We start from the raw sequence: 19,117 nt of genomic DNA on the forward strand, positions 1-19,117 counted from the left end.
GTTCAGGTGAAATTCTGCATTTTACAGTACATTTATTGCCTTCACGTTTCACCTGGACATATCCGACAGCCTCATCTCGATAGGATTCTCTGCAGGCTCTGAAAAATTACCAATACTTAGGTACTTACTTAATTAATATTGTTTTAATCAACCTTACTTATGGACGACCATTATAATGATATATTAATGATATTATAATAACTACAAGCCACTACTGATAACAACTGATATTAAATCTTTTCATGCAAAAATAGTAAGTGTTCTTATAAAATTAATATGCAAGTAAAGAATTATTGATTGGTCGGTAAAAACATTAAACAAATTGGTAAAAAAATAATGTTTGCATTATTATATCTTTGCTTTATCAGCCAAAGAATTTCTATATTAGTAGTTAAGTAGTATGTAGACGACTATAATATTAAGCGAAAGTAAATAGATACTTACTTAGAAAGTTTTACTCCTTTTATTTCAGCACTTATATAAGATGGATTGGAAGAAAAAAAGTCACTCACTGTATAAATATCAATTTTTGGCAAATTATCACTTTGACCTTTTACAAATCCTTTTTCCATTACGATAAAATAAAATTTGAACGCTACCTACTACACGTGTAACACTTCTTGCTGGTTCAATACAGAATAAATGGGCCGTTCGGCGTTCGGGACTCTGCACAGTCTGCACTCTGCCGCTCCAATACGGAGATGTGACGTCAGAAACAAAGTCGAAGCGATAATCATTTCGCGCGGAAATTCTCAACTTTAATATTCCATATCTCCGTCATTTATTAACGGATTTCATTCTTTCTTTTGCTGATTTACCAGTTTTATTCTATACTTTGACTCTATTTGACTGAAAAACATATTATCAACACTATGAAACTTCTCCATTAAGTTTGCTTTTGAGTATTATTATCCCAGATTTAGCCATACGGCTCACACTCCCTCTAAGGGGAAAATTCACTCATCCCAGATACCTACGGTATCAAGCGGATTGAGCTCTGGTGGGACTCTTTCCGTGTTATCGTGCCCTAGGTGACTTGGTATGTTGGAGTATCTCCAAAAAATTTTCGTACGCATCTGGACGTTGAGAGTAGTACAGCTTTTTGCATGGTTTTGTAGAGATGTTCATTCAGACCTAGCTTTTTTATGTTTTCTTGGAGGTTTTTTGGAATGCCTCCAGTAGTAGAGAGAATAATAGGTATTGTCTGGGTACTTTCTATTCTCCACTGTCTTCGTATTTGAATTTCCAGATCCCTGTACTTGGCGATTTTTTCGTTCTGTTTAACATGAAGATTATTGTTGTTGGGTATCGCCACATCAATTAATGTTGTTTGTCTCTTTAGTTTATTAACTAGTATGAGATCTGGTCTATTATGTGCCACTGTTTGGTCTGTGAGCACAGTGCGGTCCCAGTATAGGTTGTAGTTGTCATTGTCAAGTATACTTTCAGGAACGTATTGATAATATGGAAGATGGTTTGTTTGAAGAAGTCCCAGTTTGATAGCTATCTCTTGATGAATGATCTTTCCTACTGAGTCGTGCCGTTCCTTATATTCAGTTGCAGCAAATGCCTGACAGCCCCCGGTAAGATGTTGGATCGTTTCCTGAGGTTAAGCTAAGTCCCAGTTTGATAGCTATCTCTTGATGAATGATTTTTCCTACTGAGTCGTCTTGTTCATTATATTCAGTTGCAGCAAATGCCTGACAGCCCCCGGTAAGATGTTGGATGGTTTCCAGAGCTTAACATCCATATCGGCATTTGTCATTCTGGACCTGAGGGTCTTTGACGATATATTTCAGGTAATTTTTGGTTGGTATAACCTGATCCTGAATGGCCAGTAGTGAACCTTCTGTTTCAGGAAACATCTTTCCTGATGTCAGCCAATAGTTCGACGCTATATTGTCGACATGGTCTTGACTGACCTCATTGGGATGTCGTCCGTGCAGAGGTTTACCCATCCAGGTGCGCATTTTTTCGTCCTTAGTAAGATGGTTTGTGCGCATTGCGCTTCTACTATAAAAACAAGTCCGGAGACATTCTATGAAAAGCTTTTGATATAAAGTATAAAGCAGAGTTCGCTTTACTAACTACTTTTGCTGTTTGAGTAGACCAACTTAATGTTTGGTTGACCGTAACACCAAAATCATTAACTTCCCGTACCTACTTCAGAGGAACTCCATCCCAAACATATTATGATGTATATCGGAAATATGAATATCTGCATGAGAAGATTTAAATGACAAAAAGTCAGAAAACTTAGCATGTAAAGAAGCAATATTGGTCTAAAAAATATTTATTGTTGTCTTTATTCGTTTTTGCGGCATTTTGTTGGTTAGTACTAATAATAGTTGAAACTTTATTAATATACTTTATTGTTAGTTCTTTGTTAAGTACTTTATATTTTTCCAGTTCCTCTCGCAATTTATTCAAATAGTTTAATTGATATTTAGTTATGTCATCCTTCAAAATTGAACTCTAGAAAATTTGGTTCTTAACAACCTCATCTTATTGTGCAACATAAATAATGGACTATCATTATCTGCAAATTTAACCGTTAATGGTCTAGGCTTATTACTATTGTTAACCTGCCAATACGAAAAACGGAAAAACGTGGAAACTGATAACGAATATTTGCTTCTTGTTACAATCCTCGAGTTACTCAATTGAGTTAGTTTGAGAAGGTTGTTCCAAGGCTTCGAGACAATCCTTAATCGATGCGAATCTATCTGATAACTAGGAAATTAAATCAGCTAATTTATTGAACTGATCTTCGAATGTATATCAACTATTACAGACGATTCTTAGTGACTTCGGTTTTGTCCTAGTTATTCTTATAACTTCTTCTTGTGCAATATTTAGACATTGAATATGAATACGAATATGAACAAGTTCGTTTGAAATACCTTCTATAATTATTACACCAGCATTCAGTTCAAATAATTCTAATCTGGCACCCATTTTTGATGTTAATAAAGATTTTTCTATCTTACCAGAGTACGACGGGAATCCAAATGAATCACAATTTTATTGACGTTATTTCCATGCTTCTAAACCATTTTTGGGATCATACAAATCCCGAAAATTTTTAAAAATCATATGCTTACACGGGGAATTATGAACAAAATTACAGGAAGAGCCAGAAAAATTATTTTTGTATACGACTGTAAATACTGGCCGTCAACGAAATCAGTTTTTGTCTAAAATTTTGCAGACCAACGTAACGAAAACTCATTAACTAGAGATTTAGTCAATATTCGTCAAGCCCCAGACAAAAATCCTCAACAATTTCATGAAAAAGTCATGAATCTTTTAATATTATTTCAAATCACATTGAATTGCACACATGAGGAAGTTAAAAGAAGTAAAAAAGAATTTTTCCAACAAGCTCTAACCATATTTTTGGCAGATCTAAGAGAATCCTAGGGATCAACAATTCGATCCATGAGACCACCGAATCTCGCTCTTGCTATCCGATATATTAAAAAAATAATAATAATATTAGATATCTCCAAAAATCTCATAATTATTCCTTATCGTCTTCTAACAAACTATCTGCCACTTCACAAACTATACAATTTAACTCATACACCCGCTCCTACACGATGGCAGCCTGAGGTGCCCAAGCCCCAATGGCCACAGCCATTCTTTAGGCCAAATCAAATGCCTTTGCAATAACAGTCATTCAATAATAATCCAAGAGGGACATTTCAACCCCCTAGATTCCAACAAAATCAACAAATCACTCAATATGCAAAACATTCTACTACAACTAACCAACCCAATTTTCATAAACCAGATCCATATCAATCATATAAACCAACACCTATAAGCGTATTCACACGCCAAACCGGCAATAGAGCCCAATCTCAAAGAAACTTCCGCTTTCAACAAACAGCCAGCCACCGATTCACGGTAGAAGAGCTCTTTAATATCGAACAACAAGAGCAATTATGACGAAGGTATATAGACACATACCCAGATTACTCTTACTATGAACAAAAAAATCCAAGAACATGAGGACGAAGATGTAAATTTTCTATTTCAAAAAGAAACTTAGTAGAATTGCATTTCTTTGCTGACAAAAAAGAGCTTTCTTACATCAAAATTCAAAATCCCACTCTTAAACTTGATATCCCACTCTTGATACAAGAGCCACTAAATCTTTCCTTAATCCTGATATAGCCAATAAATTCTACAAAAATAATATTAAATATGAACCACTTGCAACATCAATTTTTCAGAATAATTCAGAAGATTATTGTGTAGAAATTCCAATTTTTCCCGAATTTAACTCGGATAGTAACTTAAAATTTTATCTTTTCAAAGTTCACAAGACATTTGATGGTCTTAATCTTAAGGCTTCTGAAAGCAAATCTCGATTTTACCCAAGCTACACTTACTATAGAGCATTCTATTCTTCCTATTAATTACTATGTCACAAATGAAACCCAATTCTATACAGTCCACCAGAGCCCTAAACAATTATAGAAGTCAAATTGCCAGTAAAAGAAACATCAGGTAAAATCGTCATCCCAAGACAAGAAGTCGAAGGTGCCATCCTAAGAGAAACTCTCTCCGTCGCATGTAATCAACTTGCCTGGACCGAGCTAGTTAATAACACCGATGAATATATTTAAGTAGCAATAATTGATCCCATCAAAAGTCAACCAATAAATCTAAGAGATGTCGATCCTTTCCTAAGAACCGATCATTTTAATACAAAAGGAGAATCTCACCGAAGACGACAGTGCAGGAAGTTTGCATCATGCATATTTCATCATTCAGACAGTCAGTTAACATTTACTAACCAAATAAAACACCATATACGAACAAGAGGTGAAGTTCCGGTTTACACCAAGTCAAATCGGTATCCACACATCCATAAGGATGATCGATCAAGAAATCATCAAACCTTCAATTGCCCTGGTCATCCCCAATGTGGATCATTCCAAAGAAACCAGATGACCCAAGAAAAATTAAATGGCGAATAGTTGTCGACTACAGGAAGGTGAACGAGGAAAACCATCGATGATCTATATCCAATGCCAAATATAACAGACATTCTGGACAAACTAGGACGCTGCCAATACTTTTCCACCCAGATGTAGCCAGCGGATTCCATCAAATTGAATTGAAGGAAGAAGATATTTAGAAGACTGCATTTAACGTTGAAAATGGCCACTATGAATACCTGAGAATGCCATTCGGACTCAAAAATGCACCCTCAACATTCCAGAGAGTAATGGAGAACGTACTAAAAATACTTACAGGCGAAATATATCTAGTCTACATGGACATTTTCAACCTCTCTTTAGGAACATATAGTAAATCTTAAGAAGATTTTTGAGAAATTAAGGGAAATAAGATTTAAAATACATACAAGTTGACAAATGTGAATTTCTTAAGAAAAACATGCTTATACTAATATAAAAATTACCACTAATACGTTATGCAAGCAACACTATTGTTTATAAATACTAAAATAATTAACTAAAAATGCCTAAATAGGTTTTTAAACACTAACTACGTTTTTTATAGATATATTACTTGTAGATGGAATAGTACAGTATCTATTATTCTGTAAGTTTCAGCATGCCAGATAAAATTCATTCAAACCGATAACATTCTTATTGTAATCTGCCAAAGTGTTGTACAAAATAATTGATATGGCAACCCTGTTAGTATGACGATTCGCTTGAAGCGTTTCGAGGCCGAAAGTAATGCAATCTATCGATGATAAATACTACCAACCTTTGAGATGGAGCCATCTCTCTAGTATAAGATTTGATGGCGGCAGTTCAAGGTATAATTCTTGTTTAACAAGATTTTTCATATGTTTAGGAAAAACTATTCAATGTTTTATTGCAAATATTTTCCACTTTTACAGTTTTATATATGTTGTTATTAAATTTTTTTCCAGTTTCTTACCGGTGGCTTTATTGTAAGCCGGAACATATTATTTTTTCCCATTGTGACAAAACTTCAAAATTCATAAAATAAATTCAAAAAGTTTCAAAAAATTCATAAGTATTTCTTAGGGTTATATCTTTATGTTGTAAGAAAATTAACAAAATTGTATGTCTGGTTTTCCCGCTTTATACTTGGAAAAAAGTAGTTTTTTAGAGTTTTTTCGAAAACGAAAACATGAAGTATGCTCAAAATTTGTCAAAACACTTCTAGTTGTCAGATATACCTTCTCAATTTTTTTTCAAATTTTTTGAATCTGTAGTTTGTCTTTTGGGGGTGCAAATCAACCTTAAGGATCCTCTCGTAGACTTTACCTAGGGTGCTCAGTAAAGAAATAGGTCTGTACGATTTAGGGTTGGTGAGGTTTTCCCTTGTTTGGGAATCGTGACTGTACTGGCCACTTTCCACGGAATTGTAAAATAGCTCAGCGTTAGAGATGCATTGATAATGTTGGTGAGTAACGGGATAATATTCTCTGGAAGATTTTTGAGGCATCTTCTGTGGATGCCATTAGGGCCAGATGTGTTTTTTCCATTGTTACACATCTTCTTGACGGTGTCCTCAGTCACAGGGGCCATCATCGGGTGAGGATGTGCTCCATCATGTGCCCGAGGGTAGTAGAATATATCTTCCACTCTCCGTTTGGTGTCTCTTTTGGATCTTTCGCTGAAGTTGGGGTTATTAGGGGAAACGAGGGCGGCCTATAATGTATTTTTGAAGGCTTCGGCCTTATCTTGTGGATTGTTGAGGATGATGTCGTTAACTATGAGGTGAGATCGTGGTTGACTTTTCTGTTTCGTTAGGACTTTAAATTTATTCCAGAATACAGCACCTCCTCGGTGGTCAAGATCGGCTGTGACACGCCTCCACTGTAATTGTTTCAGCTTGTTCACTTCCAACCTTATAACCGCCGAGAGCCTGTTGTACTCTGTCTTGATGAGGGGATCTCTGAATCTTTTATACTCTCTGATTATTTTACGTTTGGATTTGATTTGTGCGATGATTTTGGGTGGTAAAGTTGGAGTATATGGATTATATCTTGTTTTTAGGATTGCCAGGGCTGAGGCTTCTTGGAGAAGCTTCTCAATTTTGGAAATCGCTGTGTCAATTTGGTTGTGTCTTGACATATTGCCTAACTCTGGGAAGTTTAGATTGAGATGCTCTTGGAAGAGTTACCAATTTGTTTTAAGATAATTTATCCTGTATATAGCAGATCTTATTGGTGGAGGAGAGTTAAAGTCAGTTTTGACTAGAAGTGGGAGCAAGCTGTTCGTGAATAAGATATGGTCGACAATGGACATTCCATGGTAATTGAAAACGTGCGGTTTTGATTTGCGGACGGGCGGATAGTACTTGGGTTGTGAGGAGCGTCACAGATAATAAGATGATTAAATCGGTTATGATTTTGGTGAATGCATCAGGATACCTTACGAAGGCCTCCTGAAGAATGGCAGTTAGTCTAGGTAAGAAGTCGTTTGACTCGTCTGAGATGTCAGGCATGCTTGGCAGTGGAGGGAATGACATCACTGAGGTGATGGGCTCTCCACCTCAGGTGTCTAAGTTCTTAGTGGGCCAGGGCCCGTTTTTGGGAAAGAATTTGTAGATGAGCGGATTTTTTGTCTGTATATCCTGCTCGTCGAAGGCAGACTCACGGACGACAACGATAGAACCTCGCTAGAAAAAGAACTCTTGTTCTTCACAGGATAAACTTTAGTGCTCGCTAGGCACTCGTCGAACCTTTCGCGAGCTAGCTAGGAACGCCTCCAAGGGACGTCCAAATAAGCGGTTTAATACTGCTTTTAATAGGACCACTACCCAAGAAGACGCTCCGTGGACGTATACCCAAAAACGTACCTTTGCGTTACCACACCTCACTATTTGTAGTTGGATTTTCACTTTTTGTATATTGCTGTTATACGGTTCTGTATATATATTGAGATGATTGGTGTTTAAAGAAAATAATTTATAAGTTATATACTATATTAGATATAAAAAGTATTTGGTTATTTTAATAAGTTATATACTAGAGAATTTTATAAAAAATTATTTATGTGAAGGCATTTTTAAGAAATTAGCATATAATAATTGTAAAAAGTTGTATTTTAATAATTATAATATTGTAGATATATTTAAGTGAGCCATGTGACTAGGCAACCAAAAATACTCTTGAAAGTGACAGATAGAAATTCATAATTAGGAATATAAAGTGGTGATTATAATCTATACAGTGGAAAACAGTTCATTTAGGCATTCAGTGACAGAAAGGTACAAAAATTTGTTAATATAATTTAGTTAGTGTCATAACAATTTCAATTTTGAAGATAGTTTGTTTAAACTTTACATTGTCTATAGAATTTAATTAGTTTCATAAGAATTTCAATTTAAAGATAGTTTATTTTAAATTTACATTGGCTAGGTTAGATATATATGTGTGTTTCATAATAGATATAATAAAGATAATTTAAAAAAGTACTTACAAACTAATTCTTTGAGAACCGCGATAAAAACCCTATATTATTAAAAAATACTCATTGCTCATCATTCACAAACAATACATCATAACAATTTGGCGCCCACCGCGGGGCTCTCTCTATTTAAAAGAATTAGTTTGGGAAGATAAGTGCTCTCATATAAATAAATTAATTATCAGTAAAAAAAAATTATAGATTTTATTTTTAATTATATTTGAACAAGTAAAGTCTCAAAATGTCTCAAGGAAAGAAAGGTACAAGAAGCAAAAAGAATGAAGAAGATGTTGAAGTAGAAACACAACCTGTACAAGAGGAGATTTTAGTTCAAGTTCCACAAGATACTGCAGAAATGAATCCAGAAAGAGAGGAAAATGTCAATATGGCAGCTTTGATGTCATTAATGATGCAGATGAACAAGACAATAGAAGAGAATACGAAAAAAATGGAAGAGAATTCAAAAGAAGTCAAAGAAGACATGAAAAAAATAGAACAAAAATTGGAAGAGAATTATAGAAAATTAGAAAAGAAAATAGAAGATAATAATAATAAAATTGTAAAACAAATGGATAAAAAACTTGAAACTGCAGAGAAAAAAGTAGCAAATGAAATAAAAAGTATACGGAATGACTACAAGAAAAGTATAGACAATGAGAGGACAGAAGTAAAGAGGATTATTCAAGATAATAAGATAGATATAGAACAGAAAATAGAGTTGCAGAAATGTAACTTAGAAGTAAAAATTAACGAAGACAGGAGAAACACAGAAGAAAAATTAGACGATATACAACAAAATATTCAAATAAATAGTAATCAAATAAGAAATGTGGAACAGAGAATAGATGATATTTCACAAATGAGAGACATAGGGAGACCTTACTTAAATTTAACAAATGAGACTGGGATTAAATTCACTGGTAATATAAAAAATTTGCATCCTAGAGTATACATAAACAGTTTAAAACATAAATTAAGATTAGTGAATAATATTAATGATATTAAAGATTATATTAGAATGACATTAAATGACAATGCAGCAACTTGGTTTGCTAGTATTGAAAATGATTTAGATAATTTTCAAACATTTGAAAATAAATTTTTAAATTATTATTGGGGTGAATTAGAGCAAGCAAAGTTTAGAGAAATTCTATATTTTGGAAAGTATAATCACAATTTAAAATCAAATATGGTAGATTATGCATTAAAACTGATAACAGTTGCAAAATATTTAGAACCACCACTTAGAGAGGATGAAACAGTCTTAAATGTATCTAGACATTTTGATGCTGATGTTGTGCAAACAGTAACTGTACAAAATATTCAAACAGTAGATAGTTTTATTAATTTTATTCAAAGAATACAAAGAGGCAATATGACAAGTAATAATAACAACAGAAAAAACAATAATAACTTTCAATATAATAAAAATGATAATCAACAATATAGACAATCATATAATATTAATAGATATGGTGATAGTTTACAAAATTTTAATAATAATAACAGTAATCAAAATAGACAGAATTTTAATAACAATACTAGTTATAATAGACAAGATTTTAACAATAGAAGAAATACAGAGCGACCTAACTATAACAGACAGGTAAATTGTGTACGAAGGAATAGAAGCTGCGAAGACAGGGAACGAAATAGTACAAGGCAAGAAAATGTGAGTAGAAGTCATAGTAAGGAAAGACATAGGACATCAGATCCAAGTGGTCAGATACAATCTGACAATTCTAATAATCAAAATTTTGTTCAGTAAACTTTCTGAATTACAAGTTAGGCCATTGCTATTATGAAAAACCTTCAGAATTTATTTCTTTAGATGAAGATAAAATTATTGAATCTATTAATTTAATTTATAAAAATGCTTTGGCCAAAAATAAAATGATTAAAATTATGATAGATACTGGTTCAGAAAGTACTTTAGTCTCGGAGAATTTTATTTTTAATACATTAAAACTATCAGATATAATAAAGATTCCAAAAATTAAAATTATTGGTGCAAATAATAAGAAGTTGGGTGAAATTGATAAACTAGCCAATTTTAAAATTAATATTCTTAATAAAGAAATTAATATGCAAGGATTTATTGTCAAGGATTTATGTGTTGATATATTAATGGGAAATGATGAATTGGAAAAGAAGAAAGTAAAGATAGATTTTGAAGAAAAAATGGTAACTTTGGAAGGGCAAATAATTAAATTTATGCAGAAAGATGAGGTGGAAGAAGGAATAAGAGTTGATAGGATATTATTAAAAGAAAATAATGATGTTTATGAAGAAGAAATGTATTTTGATGATAGGGAAATGTCCCAAAAGAATGTAAAGAATAATTATTGTAGTGAATATTTAAGGAATGGAAATTTTAAGCAGATGGATGCCTACGAGGCGGAGTGCGTAAAATTGGAAGCAAGGAATAATGAGTACATAATGAAGAATAATTTTATTTGTAAAGAAGAAGATATGATAAAAGTTTTAAATTGCCCTGAAGAATATAAATCAATAGTCATTTCCATATTGCAGCAACACAAGGGACTTGTCAATAAAGAAAATAGAATTGCACAAAATTATATCCATAGTATAAAAGTTAAAGAAAAAAAAGATTTTAAAACAAAATCATACCCAATACCATATAAATACAGAGAAGAAGTAAACAGAACGATTAATAATATGTTAGAAGATGGAATCATTGAGAAGGCAGATACACGTTTCATAAACCCTATAGTAGTAGTACGTAAAAGATCAGGTGAAATCACGTTATGTTTGGATGCAAGGAATATTAACAAGATTACTGAAAAGCAATTTGAAGCACCAATGAGTATAGATGGAATACTAGGAAGAATTACAGGAATGTCATTTTTCACTAAAATCGATTTACAGCATAGTTTTTGGTTAATACCTCTAGAAAGAAAAAGTAGACAGTACACAGGATTTCAGATAGATGGAGTAGTATATCAATTCAAAGTAGTACCATTTGGACTTCAATCATCTTGCAGTGCTCTATGTAGATGTCTTCATGATATTTTGGATCAATATGAACATTTTGTAATTCACTACATAGATGATATATTAATTTTTTCTAAAACGGCTGAAGATCATGAGAAACACCTAAAAATTATAATCAAAGGATTAGATAAAGTTGGACTAAAAATAAATCAAGAAAAATGTACATTTTTTCAAAAAGAAGTAATATATCTAGGTTATAAACCTAACATTAAGGGAATCGAAATGGATCCAGAACGGACACAAGTCATTCAGGAATATAAAACACCACACAATTTAAGAACTTTAAGATGATTTATTGGAATAATTAATTATTATAAAAGGATGATATCAGATCTAAGTATAACACTAATAATAACAACACTAACAGTTCACTAATATATCCATTTTATTCAATAGACTTGATTTGTTAAATAGATGGTAGATTTCATTGTTGTGAATTAATTTGACATCATATTTATTGTCTTGTACATATGGAAATTATTTTGTACCCTAAAAATCATAATTTGGGGTTAGATACAAAATTGATTCTATAAATGTCTTTCTAATATAATAAAGTGTAAAACTTACCAATTCATATGGATGAAAGCCTGTTGAATGGAAATAATTCCTAGATTTTGTCTATAAATAAACATACAAACTTCCATTTGACATGACAGTTTGACGTAGACATGGAAACATAGGCGTACTTAATAGAACAATTTTTAAATAAGAAATTAAATTAGTTAATTTATTATATTTACTAAGGTATGTGGATAAGAAAATTAATATTTAAAAAAATAATAAGTAAATTATTTATTTTAAATTTAATTTTGGGGTATTGAGATGATTGGTGTTTAAAGAAAATAATTTATAAGTTATATACTAGATAATATTAGATATAAAAAGTATTTGGTTATTTTTAATAAGTTATATACTAGAGAATTTTATAAAAATTATTTATATGAGGGCATTTTTAAGAAATTAGCATATAATAATTGTAAAAAGTTGTATTTTAATAATTATAATATTGTAGATATATTTAAGTGAGCCATGTGACTAGGCAACCAAAAATACTCTTGAAAGTGACAGATAGAAATTCATAATTAGGAATATAAAGTGGTGATTATAATCTATACAGTGGAAAACAGTTCATTTAGGCATTCAGTGACAGAAAGGTACAAAAATTTGTTAATATAATTTAGTTAGTGTCATAACAATTTCAATTTTGAAGATAGTTTGTTTAAATTTTACATTGTCTATAGAATTTAATTAGTTTCATAAGAATTTCAATTTAAAGATAGTTTATTTTAAATTTACATTGGCTAGGTTAGATATATATATGTGTGTTTCATAATAGATATAATAAAGATAATTTAAAAAAGTACTTACCAACTAATTCTTTTAGAACCGCGATAAAAACCCTATATTATTAAAAAATACTCATTGCTCATCATTCACAAACAATACATCATAACAATATATATATATATATATATATATATATATACAAACAACATTTAAAATATATCACAAATTGTCAGTGCAACTTACTAGTCGTCGAGATTATTTATATAAAGCTATGACACTCAACATTTAATAACACACATATAAAATATAACATATAAAATAATGAACAAAATACATTTTAAAATTTAGTTATTGATAGTAAAACTTCGTTTGTGACATCTTTTATTGGTGTGTTTTAACTGATCCATAGATAACAGAAAGAAAAAACAAAAATAGTATGAAATCTTTGCAGATAAGTTAAATAGTAAACTCTTAAATATTGGGGAAATCTGCAAGAAAGACTCTAATGAGTATCAATTGTTTCGCCGAACGTTTTCGCCAAAGAGAATTAATTTGGCTTCTTCAGAAAGAGAATAAATTATAATTAGCTACCATATATTATCTATTAAAAACATTATTGATCTTACCGTAACTTAAAATTGTAGATTTAGAATATTAAAAAACTTTGCTAGTAACAACATAGTGGTGTTTTTGGTTACTATGTGAAAAAAAAAAATTTTTTAACGTTTGAAATGTTTGCTTTGAACTTAAAACGCAAAGGTTTAACCAAGGTTAATCGAAAAACCCAATGTAACTACATTTAAAAGGAGGTAATTCTTTGAATTGTCGGCAATAACTAAATTTTTGATTGTTAGAAAGTTTAAATGTGAGGTTCTGTTTTAGCCAGAACGCATGTGCTGACAATTCTTTTGAATCTTTATGTCGTTAAGGTTCATTGGTAAAACCGAATGAAATTAAATCCCAGTATAGGGAAATATTATTTTAGATTTTCTTTTTTAATTATATTATATTTGTTTAAATTCAAATATGGTTGTATAAATTAATCAATACATTTTTCCTCCCCTGTCTTCTTCCGATCCCTTAATAGTACCGCTGAGGCTCGGAAATGCATTTCGCTAAAGAGAAGAGCACCAGTCGTTGAAAAGAAAAGACGTAACCCGGCAGTGAACCCATGCACGCATACAAATCGGTAATTTCGGGTTTTATACCACATTTTTGTACATTTTCGTTTGTATAATATTATTGGAACTTTATTTAAAATTAGACTAGAAGATTTAGATTCGATTCGCGAAGAGTTCTTAAAACATCACACTAATATTATTAGTAACATTCTTTCTGTACCAGACGCGGATACGAGGGTTGAAGAAAATGTTCGGGAATTATTTTTGGAACAATTTTATAAAATAAAACTATTTAATGCGGAATTATTTGAGCCACAATTTGAAACTCCAGAACCGTTTAGATCGGTAGTAGTTCCACAATCTAATATTCGCTTGCCTAAAATAGAGCTGCCTAAATTTAAGGGTGATTTTAAGGAGTTTAGTTCGTTTTTAGATTTATATAATTCGGTTGTACATAATAACGCAGGCCTAGCAGACGTAGAAAAATTTAAGTATTTGAAAGGATGTTTAGAAGGGACTCCACTTAGTTTGATTCGTAATTTGTCAATAAATAGCGATAATTATCAAATTGCTTACGACCTAATTGTTAAACGCTACACAAATGTTGGTCGTTGTGCGACAGCGCATTGGGATGCGATCTTAGGCGTACAGAAAATATCGGTAGTTAATTCGAAAAATCTGGCTAAATTAGTAGACACGTTTTTAGAAAATTTAGCTGCATTGAAAACATTAGGTCTTCCGACAGAACATCACAAACGAAATCAAGCACAAAATCGAAACAAACAATGCTAAACCTATCTTCACTAAATCCTATAGATATCCTCAAATACATAAGAAAGAGGTAAATACGCAAATTCATAAAATGTTAGAAGAAGGAATAATCCAGAAAAGCGTCTCGCCCTGGTCGAGTCCAGTCTGGGTCGTACCGAAGAAATTAGATGCGTCATTAAAACAAAAATGTCGAGTTGTTATTGATTATCGAAAACTCAACGAACTCACAGTACAAGACCGTTATCCTCTACCACAAATATCAGAACTATTGGACCAACTAGGAAGATGCCAATACTTCACAACACTAGATTTAGCGTCTGGATTGCACCAGATTGAAATCGAGCCACAAGACATCCAGAAAACGGCCTTTTCCGTCAAAAATGGACATTACGAATTTGTCCGCATGCCATTCGGGCTAATGAATGCTTCATCTACTTTCCAAAGAGTAATGGACAACATCCTCTTAGGAATACAAAACGAAAGATGCTTAGTGTAGATGTTAATACAGCCAGATAAGTGCGAATTTTTAAGAAAAGAAGTAGCATATTTGGACCACCTTGTAACAGAAAATGGTGTAAAAACAATTCCAGCTAAAATATCTTGCATCAAAAACTTCCCGGAACCAAAGAACACCAAAGAAATAAAATCATTCTTAGGCTTAGCTGGTTACTACAGAAGATTTATTCCAAATTTTGCCAAAATTTCTAAACCACTTACGAAACTACTTCAGAAAGACGTTTCTTTTATTTTTAATTCCGAATGCAAAGAATCTTTTAACTAACTCAAAAATATTTTAACATCAGATCCAATACTTATATATCCAATTTTGAGGAACCATTTTTACTAACAACTGACGCTAGTGCTTTCGCGATTGGAGCCGTTCTATCGTAAGGCCCTATTGGAAAAGAATTACCCATAGCGTATGCCTCGGCCTCCAGAACATTATGCGGTGCCGAAACAAAATATTCGACTATAGGGAGAGAACTATTAGCTAGCGTATCAAACATTTTAGACCATATCTTTTTGGCCGAAAATTCACCCTTATTACCGATCATCGACCCCTTACATGGCTTTTCTCGATAAAAGATCCCGGAAGCCGATTAGCGCGTTGGCGCCTAAAACTCGAAGAATACAATTATAAAATAGAACATCGTGCAGGAAAAATAAACAGAAATGCAGATGCCCTCTCAAGGATAAAGATTAACCATTTCAAGGATTGTGCAAACTTTCAATAAAAAATCTCATTACATGCATCGAATGAAGATGACACGAAAACTCAAGAAAACGAAGACGACAATGAAGAAAATATAGAAAAAATGTCCGAAGAACTTGACAAGTTTATCGAACTGTATAGAACTAAGTCAATAATCGATTATTCTAAAATTGAAACATCGAATACGGACTTATTAGACAAATCCAACAAAAATATTGTTACATTTTTTTGGCAAAATAAACTTGAAGAACTCCACGAGAAAATAATGAATGACATATTCGAAGAAAACATGGAATATAGTAACCGAAGAATTAATATTGTACACAGCAAAACTGTAAAAGATCGAAAATATTTTATTATACCATTAATGTTTGATCCCGAACGAGTAATATCACACTTGTTTCTTGTACTTTTTGCAAATAAAGATCAATTCGATGAAACAAAAATATATTGTGTCGAAAATAATCTCGAACTACCTATCCTAGAGATATTTTCTTATATTTTTGCTGACAAAGAATTAAAATTAAGAATCTGTCAAAATATAATTAAAACAGCGAGCGAAGACGAAATCCCTCAAATTTTAGATCATTACCATTGTGGTAAAAACAATCTACATCGAGGAATAAACGAAACTGTCAGAAGAATAAAGCAGAAATACAATTGGAAGAATTTAACAAAAGATGTAGAGAAATTTGTTAAAGCATGTGAAATTTGCCAAAAACTTAAGATTTACAGGAAAAACTTAAGTGGACCACTAGTCATAACAGAAACTTCAAAAACACCATTAGAAAGAATAAATATGGATATATTCGAATACTCTACTAAGAACTATGCTTTAACTATTTGTGACGAATTGACAAAATTCACGCAAGCCTATCCTTTGGAAGACAAAAAGACAGTAACAGTAGCCAAGACACTCCTACTCTTCCTTCAACACTATGGAACACCACTAAGAATTCATTGTGACTGCGGTCGAGCATTCGAGAATGCTATAATCAAAGATCTATGCGAATTATACGACATCAAACTAATATTTTCTAGTGTTAACCATCCACAATCTAATGAGTCTGTAGAAAGATTTCATGCCACACTCTCAGAAATGATTAGAGCAAATCAAGCCAAGAACCCAAACGATCATTCCTTCACTATACTTCCTTATGCAATAATATGTTATAACAACACAAAAAATAAGACCCACGGTTTTACACCATATGAACTTATATTTGGGCACACTGCAGGCCGACCACCAGAAACTCTATACAATCAAAAAACACCAATGAGTAAATATATTCGAGACCTGAATAATCGCATGGAATATTTTTACAAAGTAGCCAGAGCAAAAACAGAAAGACAGAAAGAAAAGGCGAAAGTAAGATTTGACGAGAATATTTCAGAACAAAGACCTGATTTTAAAATTGGTGAGAAAGTTTACGTAAAAGAATCCCAAATTAAATCAAAATCGGATAATCTTTTTAATGGACCTTTCGAAATTCAAGAAGTTTTTACAAATTCCGCAATTATCCTTAACCAAAACTAACCAAACCTCTAAAGTAAATTTTGACAGATTGAAACCTTATTTTGAATAATTTTCCTTTACAGATTATATGGACTCCTTTCTATCGTCCAATCTCCCATTAATAACACAATTGGAATATTTTTTCATGAAAAAGGAATTATACGAATATTTAACGACAAATGGACTTTACTTGTTTACAAAGAATTATTCTCTATCAAAACTACAATATCCAACAATGACAGAATTTTGGAAAACATATTAGAAAAATTTATTAACGTGGATACACCGAGAAAACTTGCCTTTTAAGCCGAAGTACAGACACATGTTAGTCTGTAGCATTTGAGAATCTCCTCGTATATGTATTAAATTGAAATCCCCTTATATATGCATTATAATAACGAAGAATTTTTTCAATGTTTCTTAGTTCATATAATTATATTTTCTCGCTTAAAACACTTAAAAAAAACTTTATTTTTTAAAGTATACAATTTTACAAACCATGCTTAAATAAAAATGTTAACAATAATTACTGTTGAACTTTAAGCTGTTTAAGCTATGAAGTGACTCTAATGAATGAATGTGCTTTTTTATTTGTATCTCTATTTATAAGGTTTTAGGTAATAACTTATAATCTAAATGGTGTTGTTGGCTTCCGTCTGTGTGGTCTTGGCGGAGGTCTCGTGGCGTTGGGATTGCGTTGCGTTTGTCTAGGTGTTATGATTACATTTCTATATCTTTCAATTTAAAACCCAAATAATATTTCGTTCTTTTCACGTCGTCAAGTCGATAATAAATCATTTTATAGTTTGTTTATATTTTACAGATGTAACTTCCTCGGTATTTCTTTTAATGTTTTATTCGAACTGCCTGATATTGCGTTTTCTAATAAATGATTTGCGTTTCAACCGTCGTTTGTTTATTCCAACTTATGCGATCAATGTTTAAAGATAATTTCGTCACTTTCCTTGGAGCCGCGGTGAAGAGCGGTGGTTTTCAGCATTATGTCCAAATTCACGTCGAATTTGTAGTTTTCTGTTTTTTTTGCTTTTTCCCTTTTCAGGGAAATCTTCGTCTTACGTTATGGAAAACAATTTTAGTAGCAGTTAATGCAGTCTAATTCTACCTGTTCCTGTTATTTATGAGGCAGAGTCATAAGTTTTGTGTTCAGTGCCGGCTTTGGCCTCAAATGGTCGGTCTAATTCGCAGTGTGAGATGCAGTCCTTTTATTCGTGTGTTCATGTCCATAGAGTCCAACTCCAGTTTCTGGCCTCAAGAACTTAAAGTATTTTTGTGAAATCCAGGTAACTTTTGTTTAGATTTTAAAGTAAAGACCGGCATTAAAAAAAATAGTAATAATTGCTTTCGTTAAAATTTAAAAAATCGTAATATTTAAAATTGTAAAATTTTGGTTTTAACTTTAGCTGTCATTTTAATTGTTGTTTTAAATTTATTGTTAATTTATGACAGCTCGTTTTAGTATTTTTAATATTGATTTCTTTTGTTTAAAAAAAAAGGTTAACCTCCATGTAATAAAAATTTTGAAAGTTTTTGTACCAATTCCCCATTGTAAACAGATGACACATGTAAGTTTTATTTTGTATTTTTGTATTTTGCGGCTATTATTATTATTATATTTGCATTGTTTTGTTTTTATAACTGTGGTGACACAAAAATAAATGTTAAATTTTGTTTCTTAACATTTGTTTATTTTTTTTAACTAACCTTTTTTGTGTTTCATTTGAAAAAGATACGTTTTGCATTT

The 19,117-nt window shown here is 31.9% G+C and overlaps 1 protein-coding gene across 4 annotated transcripts in view; it reads left to right on the forward strand.

Annotated features, from left to right (window-relative positions):
- Positions 1–19,117, forward strand: part of Mgat1 (alpha-1,3-mannosyl-glycoprotein 2-beta-N-acetylglucosaminyltransferase) — a 261,795-nt gene that overhangs the window by 58,529 nt on the left and 184,149 nt on the right. The gene's annotated exons all lie outside the window — the stretch shown is intronic.

Source organism: Diabrotica undecimpunctata, chromosome 3, assembly GCF_040954645.1.
Source record: "Diabrotica undecimpunctata isolate CICGRU chromosome 3, icDiaUnde3, whole genome shotgun sequence".
NCBI lineage: Eukaryota > Metazoa > Arthropoda > Insecta > Coleoptera > Chrysomelidae > Diabrotica > Diabrotica undecimpunctata.